Below are 9691 nucleotides of genomic sequence, written 5' to 3'. Positions count from 1 at the left end.
AAACTTAAATTAAATTTAACTTGATGATAACTTTATATGCCCTGTGATTCGACTTTCTTGATTGCATTAAAAATGTACAAAACGTACCAAAATGTTTCGTTTCCTCAAAGTTTCTGGATAGCATGTTTCGCGTGATAGAACTTTGAAGAATCCTTTAAAAGATGGAAGTTGTTTTTCTATCAAATAAAAAAAGAAAAGAAATTACTGAGAAGATATACCTGCTTTGATTTGTCAAAATTTCTTATTGCTCTATTATTTCCGCGCATCATCTGCATGGGCATACCAGAAAAGTAGCGGATAAAGCAAAAAAAAATATAGATAGAGAATATTGAGGCAATCAAAATAACTCAAGTAGAAGTAGGAAAAAGACGTAGCCTGCGCTTTTTTTGCGATTCAACTTTTGTTTAGCAGTTTGTAAATTATGTTGAAGTAATGGTTGGCTAATTAAGCGGTATATACATACGGTTAAACAATGGCTGAAAACATTTGCAGAAATTGTATAAATTAAAGAAGAACTTGAAGAGGTGCCATCAACTTCGCACCCTCGAACAATTAATCTACACGTTTCTTAGAATTTTAAGGCATCATTGAAGTACATTAATGAACAAATAACTATTCATATACAGATGAATTTGGTCTAAAGTAAACTACTTTATTCAACTTCTTAGCTTCTCCACATTTTGGACATAATGATCAATTGGTGATTTGAAGAATTAATGTAGTTTTTGAAGGAAAAAGTTCTTAAAATAACGGTTGTTTGTAGGGCAAAACAGTTGTTCAACTTTTGATGGCTATTTTTGTCTTTTAACTTTTAACTTTGAAGCATCTCACTTATATAATTAACATGAGATATGATATGATGATGATTATAGATATGATATAGATAGAGAGGTACAGAACAAGAATCTTTGCTTTCAACTTGAATTAACATAGGCAACTCTTAATACCTCCTAAAGCTGGGAAAAAAAAAGAAAGAAGAGAAGATCCAATCCGTACCTAAAGAAGACAACATAAAGATGTAGATCTACCCTTCTGTTACCAAAACTTAGAACATATAATTTTGAAGTAAAAACAACCAAATCTGCATCCCACGTTACTCAGAAAGCTTTGCTCGTCATAAGAAAATATAACCACCAACTGTGCCTAACATGCAAAGCAATAGAACAAACATTAGTCGTACCGATACTCCATGTTCATGACTTTCTAGTCAAATCACTTGGAATTAAAGAACAAATGCGAGCCAAGCTAGATTAGCATATGACAGAGCAGCTAGAAACTAAAATAGCACACTGCTCAAAAAGATTGAAATATCATTCATTTGATGGAATTTGAAAAGAAGGATTTAAGTTATCTAACCACTCTTAGAAGCATTTCCTGTGGACAATTGAGGGACCAGATTCATCATATTGCTCCTTTGTTAAACACATCTGCACAACAAATACAAGTTAGTGCTGAACCTGTTGATTTAAAAGAAATTATCAAGAAGACATTCACAATAATTTGGGAATGAGAAGTAGTTGATCGGCCAAATAAAGCAAAAAAGAAACAAACTTGTTTGAAAGCACTAAGGGAAGCTGGAAGTGGTCCTCCTATCCAGGTGTTGTACTTTCTCTCAGGTGGTGCAACAACCTTGAACTTCATGTTGTGTTGCTCCCAAACGCACACACAAGTATACGCGGTCATACAAGTAATATAGGATTTGTAAGTCCAGATATCGATCCCACAGAGACTTAGATTCTACTATTAAACTAATTCAAATTCGAATAAAACTATTCAAGAAAGTGAAAATCAAGGTGTTTGTTGTAACTAAACTAAAAACGAAAAGTAAACAATTTGTGATGGGTGTTTTTGTGACTGAGAATATTTCGACAAAGATTGTAAGGTTAATCAGATGAGAGAAAGTTCCAGGGTCATGGCTGTCACGCCCCGAACCTGGGCCTGGACGTATCATGGCACCCGATGCCTGACTGCATGTGACCGAGCGAACCAACTGGCTGACTGAATCAACATGTGATACCAAAACATAACTAATTTCTAAAATAAAACTAACACATGCTGGTTAACTAAAAGTCTGACTGAAATATCATAATGCGGAAATACTTAGACAATCTGAACATATCTAAAAGTAGCCAACATGGCTAAACCAAAACAACTGAATGACTGAGTAGAACTGTCTACAAGGCTAACATAACAAATATCCATCGTCTATGGACCGTGTCTATGAAGCCTCTAATGAATACAAAAGGTAACTGTCTAGAAAGTTGTAAGAACTGCATGACTGATATCGCCCCGAAGGAAATCGGGGCTCACCATAGATGGCCGATACGAACACTCCTAAGTAGCCGGATCGTCAACTCGTATGTCGTTACATGCATCGTGAGATGCGAGCCCCAAGCAATAAAGGGACATCGACATTTGAATTGTACTTGGTATGTAAAGCAACCGAAGTAATAAAATAATGGAACCGAAACGAAATCGAACTAAATAGGAAAGCAAGAAGTCGAAATACTCCTCGTTCTGGATGAAGAATCACCTGTAAAACTCAAATATAATCGTGGCCTAAGGCCCAAATAATGTGCACAAAAACTGTGGCCTCAGGCCCAAGCAATACGTATGCATAAATTGTGGCCTAGGGCCCAAAAATACAAATACAGGTGTTCAACATTAACAATTTAAATGACTGAGACTGGCTATAGCTGATAGCATGATAACTGTTTCTGATTATGGGACTCATGCAAATAACTGGGTTATACACTAATGAGACTCATATGATAAAAATGCATAAGTCTATAAAGATTACGTGTTGAGTTCATGATGTTCAAAGTGACAACCATGAACGAATTTCAGAATCGCAACCCTAGAAGATAACGATTCTATACAATATCATGAAACTAGGGCTAAACTATAGTCTGAGTCAAATTACTGACAAGTATGAAGAGTGAGGCGTAGGGAGAATCATGAATATTCCCTAACGCAGATAGTTAGCCTCACATACCTTAATTCCAGCCTTTGAGCATAATACAATGTTCGTCAACCCTTTCAACTTTGATCTATATCAATACAAGTCAAAGGGATTCTATATTAGCAATGATATCCATGCTTTGGTCATCTAAGCATTTTATCAAACACTTAGTTGGTATAAAGCTCCACAATCTCCATTAATGGTGTTTCTTCACCCAATTCCCATTCTATTACTTCTAGGTGATTCTAAAATCTCAATTAGGTGCAATTAACATCATTCTCCATCACCCATATGATTATAACAATCTCAAGTCAACAATGCAAAACGCTACTATAGTTCGTGTAATTCTCTTTACTAAACCCATTTACTATTCTCCCAAGAACTCATCAATTCACTATTATGAATGATTAGAGTGTAGAAGCATTACCTTTTTGACGTTCAATCCTCTTGAATTCAAGTTCTAGGGTTTCCATGCCCAACAATAATGTTCCACTCACAACTCTTTCGATTAGAAGGGTTTACTCAAGTTAGAAAGAGATTAGGGACTTGAATTCAACCTAGAATCGTGATAAAACTTACCTTGGAGGACTTTTAAGACTTGGAACTTGTTCCCTCTGACTTTAGGGTGATTTTTCCTGACTAGGGATGTTAGGGAAATAAACCCCAAGCTTAAATATAACTTAAAATACGAAATCCCGACTTTTGACCCGAAACCTGACCTATTATGCGATGGGCCCGCAACGCACATGCAGCGCACAAACCCCTGCAGGTCATTATTCAGAGAGGGCATTTTTTTACGATCACCCCGCGATGCGGGACCATCACACGCGCCCTGAAAAGCGACGTGTGTCGGTTCTGTGTGGTTTTCGATAAAATGGACATAACTTCTCGTACAGAGCTCGTTTTGGGCTCCACAATATACCGTTGGAAAGCTATTTCAAAGGGATACAACTTTTGAGTTTTAAGTTTTCTAAAATTCCCAACGGATGTTCACGAAATTTGACTGGAAGGCAGACGTATCGAAAACTTAGCCGATTCTATAGAATTTTAAGTGCCTTACTATTAGCCATATTGAGACGATCATATCTCCTTGCTCCGATCTTTGATCGGCCCGGTCCTTATATCGTTATAAAGGTATTTCTACATACTACAACTTTCATTAAGGGTACTTTCCCAAATTCCCAACTAATCCAGAGTTATGGCTTCCCGAAGTAGGCCTATCAACCATTTTCGCAAAACATTCAAACCTTCAGTTTTTCGACTAAAACTCTAGTGATATGAGTCTAACCTTAGTTCTAAGATACGGGGTGTAACAATGGCTTTCGACAATCTAGTTGATCTTCTGACAATTCTACCTATCTTATTTCCTGGGTTACTAGTTGACGGGTTAATTATAACTTTATCAGTATCTTCCGAGTTGCTTATAAGCCTGTAGATGCTACTATAACGCTTATATCCCTATGGTCGCCAGAGGTAACAAGAACGCATTTACTTCTCCGTATTCGACTAAGTAAGGCTAAAGGGTATATTCCTATCCTCAAGAGCGAAGCGATTATATCGAACAAGCCCTATTTATTCTTATTACGTATGCAAATTCCATATCCCTAGTTCAATTCACACGCCACAAATAGTGTTCAACTATTGGCCAGATAATCAAACTATTAAGATAAAGAATAAATAAGCAACCCAAAATACGAAAATTTAATTGATAGAAATTGTCGTCAAACCAACTATCATGTCTTTCGCTACAACCCAAGAAACTAAGAGATTAGCTATTCATGATTCTATCATAGACAAAAAAATTCATGATTAGCTTAGAGTTTATGAAGATAAAAGTAAAAATGGGGAAGAAAAGGGTTAATGACGACTTACAAGTGTCTCGCCGAGTCCAAGAATACCGTTCTTAACCCTTAAAATAAGTATTTATAACTTAGGAATTTAATGACTGAAGAATAGACAAAATCCTAATTAAATTCGGACAGGTTGAGGCCATCCCGTGCTGGCCATGCATCGCAGGCTCAGCACAGAACCTTCAGTGAATTTTGGATGATGAATGTGCCAATTCCGCCACGCCCTTGCAGCGCGGGACTTCAATTTCCCGCAACTCGAACTTCACGTGCTAGCCCCGTGCTACGGGACTAGCACATATGCTTCCTTCGCTCAATTTTTTTCCTTTTAGTTTATCACTTATGGTCTTCGACTTGTCGCCTCGTGTAATCATCATCTCGCTCCAAAATCAACCACTTTTAGCTTGGTTTTTCATCGTTTGTCTTCATCGTGCCTATACACATGAAATATAACAACATAAGCCCAAATACGACGATTTCATCATAGATTAAGCGATAAAAGTCATAAGAATAGTATGTAAAATGACACGAAACATAGATATTTGTGCCAAATACCATGCTGCTTGCAAAGAAGAGCAGTGATTTCCTTGCTCATAAAATCACAGTGCCGTGAAACATAGTTGAGCCACCACTACGCACAACGTTGGAAAATAAATCTTTTCCAATATTCTCATCACATCTCGTGATTGACTTGTAGGCTTTTTTATGAATTCCTTACGATTACATTCCAACCAATGAGGGCTGGAAGAGGATCTCAAGGCAATCGAACCTCTCAAAGACCAATAGTAATGACTTGTCCATGGGAAGCTCATAGCCCTTCTCAACTAATTTTGAGTAATTTTTTGCCTTGTCAATGTCCTGTTTAAAATCCAGTGCATCATAAGCAATCATCTCCTTAATATGATGAATAGCATCTCTTCCAATGGTACAGTTAGATATATAAAACGACCCTCAGAGAGAATCCTCATGAGATAATATGTAATATCATGACCAGCTATCTGTGAGAGAGCATGAAAAAGTGCATGTTCCTCATAGATTAGGACAGTGTGGCTCACAGTATCACCAGAATAAAGCACAAGACCTTGTTGAAAAACAACAACTAAATCAGTGACTGACTATAACAGTAGAGAACCAGAATATGCTGGTATTCCTTCTTTTCCCTACCAGTTGTGCGACCATTAGCAAACAGAGAGAGAACAATCTGGTCTGCAACATACATGGCTGGCACTTTGAATGCCTCAAACATTATTTCAGTCATTTTCTCTCAATTTGGTTTGGGGTTAAGTGGTGCCTTAGTCAGCAAAATGTGATGCTCCTGGGGAGCAACACAGATTTCATTTCAAAATATCTGATGCCATATTTTCTCCATATCATCCCAGTTGCTTATTATGCTTTGCTCAATTGGATATCTCAGAGCCAAAATACCTCTTTTACAGCAAGATTTCACCAACATAGAGATCTTTTTCTCCCTTTTCAACCATGATGCCAATTTGACGAGGACGACCAACTATAATTGGGAAAATAGCCCTTGCAGAATCATCCCCAGCAAATCCAACCTAGAGAAACAAATAAAAAGTCATTATTCATTAGTAGGTCACATAGGAACAATGCAGTTAGCACCATGAATGGAACTGCAATTGCGAGCCCTTTTTTCCTAACTAGCCTTGCTCGTGTCAGTTCCATTGTCAATAGAAAGTGTTTGACTATCCTTCCCACCAACCAGCTTGTAAAGACTTCAGACATTTATATTGTATAATTTAGGTGAGACATCAATGGTACACATACAGAGTCAAAGAAAAAATAGTTCAACAATCAGCTCAGTCTGTGAGTACCTTTATATTTAGTTTGAATCTCTTTTTTACCTCCCTTCAAGCTCAAAGTGATATAATGGTGCAGTGAGAGTTCATTCAAGCAATTTGAAGATATCTCAATCATGTTCAAAGCCCAAACCTATTTCTCCTTCCTTCCCATAAAAAGAAAGAGGAGAATGCTGAAAATATGTTAGTTGAATTTCCAATCTAACATTTTCTCGCTCTAGACCAAGATGTATTAGTGAATCTTTCACCATGATAAAAGTAGCTGCACAAATACTCTAAACTGGAGAAAATTCACATTAAAAAAGGATAAACACAAAAGAATTGCTACACTTAAGAAGACATGAATAACCCGAAAGAAGTTTATGCCAGAATCAAAGAAACTAGTTTTATAGAACTAGAGAGAAAAATTCATCGTATAAATCCTTTTGGCTCGATGACGCCCCCCTAAAATCTAATCAAAATTAACCCAGCGATAAATTGTCCCATCAGTTTGAATTTTCTCCTTTATAATCACTTGTGAGTCGATACACATTGTAAATAATAAAGATTAATATGTGCCTAGTGAAAACTTACAAGGATAATCTGAACCAATTAGGTACACAACGGAGCATTCCACAAAGTCATAAAGGTTTCATCTTCCTTCAATTCGTAAGCATGTTTAGCAAGTGTTGTGAAACAATCAGTACCACGTTTCTTAAAAACAATTTACATAGAGTACAAATGCTCACAAGTCTACTAGGGTGATTCCAAAGAGGGGTGCTCACAAGTCTAGTTCCAAATGATTCTCAAAACTTTATTTTGGAACATTAGATCTGTCAGAACTCAGAAGGCCTTCCATAGAGTACAAATACCTACAGACATCACAAAGTCTTTCTTATAGCATTGATGGAGCCTTTTCAAAATGCTAATAAAATTCATCAGTATAGGAGAAGGATTGGTATGCCTTATGCCAACAGTAATTGTAATGGGAAAATATGGTTATTTGTAAATGATAACATTGATGTGGAGATTTTAGAGGACACCTCTCAACAAGTCACTCTGAATGAAGAAGAAAAGATTGGTGGTCTACCTGTTTTGCCTCAAGAATATGAAGATTTTGCCTTTTGCATCAATTCTTGTGAATTAACTGAAATTAGTTTCAAGGGCAGTCCTTTCACTTGGTGGAATGGTAGAGCAGATCAGGAGTGTATGTTTAAAAGGTTGGATAGGATCCTATCTAATGAGCAGTTTCAAGATTGGTTTGGTCATTTGGAAGTGGATCACTTATCAAGAACTGGTTCTGATCATGCCCACATGCTTCTTTCTTGTGATGATCAAAATCAACACTTTGTGAGGCCATTCAAATTCTTGAAATTCTGGACTGAGAATGAAGGCTTTAAGGAGATTGTGAAGAATGACTGGTTGGCAGATGATGGGGATGATGTCTTTATTTCTTTCAAGCAGAAAGTGAAACAAGTTAAAACTTCTCTATCTGTATGGAGTAAGCAGACTTATGGAGATATTTTTAAGCAGCTCAGCATCAGGGAAGATATTGTTAAGATCAAGGAGCAGTTGTTTGAAGAAGTTCCCTCTGAAACAAATAGAATGATTCTCCAAAGAGCTCAGGCAAAAATGAAAAAATATTTGCATTATGAGGAGGAATTTTGGAAGCAAAAGTTGGTTTCACTCACTTTGCTAAAGGTGATAGGAATACAAGATTCTTTCAAAATATGGTTAAAGGGAGGAGGAAAAGAACTCTTTTGAAAAAAGATAAAGGATTCTGAGGGTATTTGGATTACTAATGTAGATAAGATTACAAGTGAAGCGGTGTCCTTTTATCAGAAGCAGTTTTTTAGGAAGGTGATCATGCAGATGCTTTATTCTTGAATCATGTTCCTAAAATGGTGAGTCAAGAGGATAATGAGTTGATGTGTGCTACACCTACTATGGATGAAGCCAAAAATGCTGTGTTTGAATTATCAGGGGAGAGTGCAAGTGGTCCTGATGGCCTGAGTGGCCTGTTTTACCAAGCTTGTTGGCATATAGTTGGTAATGATGTTCTGAATGTGGTTAAAGACTTTTGGGAGGGACATACTCTTCCTAAGTCCATTACTCACACTAACCTAGTGTTGTTGCCTAAGAATAAGGATGTAGAGACCTTCTCAGATATGAGGCCTATTAGCCTAAGCAACTTTATTAATAAGGTTATTTCAAGGGTGATTCACGACAGGATGGACAAAGTTCTACCAAATCTGATTTCTGCTAATCAATCAAGTTTTGTAAAGGGCAGGAATATCATTGAGAATGTGTTGTTATCTCAAGAGATTGTATCTGATATTAGATTGAGAGGCAAACCAGCAAATGTGATCATTAAGCTTGACATGACCAAGGCCTATGATAGGGTGTCCTGGTTGTTTTTAACTAGGGTCCTTAGAAGAATGGGATTTACTGAGACTTTCATTAACATGATTTGAAGGTTGATAGCAAATAGTTGGTATTCTGTGCTCATAAATGGTCAGTCTCATGGCTTTTTTTCATTCTACTAGGGGAGTTAAACAAGGTGACCCCTTTTCACCTGCTCTATTCATCCTATCTGCTGAAGTTTTTACAAGGGCATTAAATGCATTGTTTGAGGATAACAGGTTAAAGGATTTGGTATGCCAAAATGGAATCCGGAGTTGAATCATCTTGCTTATGCAGATGACACAATCATTTTCACACCTGCAGACAACTATTCTTTGAACTTAATTATGAAAACTCTGTAGAAGTATGAGGAGATTTCTGGACAACTAATCAACAAAGGAAAGAGTTCTTTTTATATGTATTCCAAGGTTACAAACAATCTGGTTCTGCAAGTGGAAACCATCACTAGATTTTCAAGAGGATCTTTTCCTTTTTTTTTTCTAGGTTGTCCTATTACTCATGCTAGGAAAAGAAAGGCTGATTATAATGATCTTCTCAAGAAGGTAACAGAAAAATTGCATGCATGGAAAGGAAAGTTGTTCCAGGGGGAAAATCAGTGTTAATTACTAGTGTCTTACAAAGCATTCCTATACACTTGTTATCTGCTATTAAACCTCCAAAAT

At 36.9% G+C, this 9691-nt stretch overlaps 1 pseudogene; it reads right to left on the bottom strand.

Annotated features, from left to right (window-relative positions):
• Positions 1–1361: 1361 nt before the first annotated feature.
• On the bottom strand, positions 1362–6744 carry LOC132044219 (actin-100-like; annotated as a pseudogene).
• Between the last annotated feature and the right edge of the window lie 2947 nt (positions 6745–9691).

The sequence above is a fragment of the Lycium ferocissimum genome, unplaced genomic scaffold (genome assembly GCF_029784015.1).
Source record: "Lycium ferocissimum isolate CSIRO_LF1 unplaced genomic scaffold, AGI_CSIRO_Lferr_CH_V1 ctg3860, whole genome shotgun sequence".
In the NCBI taxonomy this organism is placed as follows: Eukaryota; Viridiplantae; Streptophyta; class Magnoliopsida; order Solanales; family Solanaceae; genus Lycium; species Lycium ferocissimum.
The sequence above is the reverse complement of the archived record's forward strand: the minus strand, read 5'-3'. Positions and strand labels throughout refer to the sequence as shown.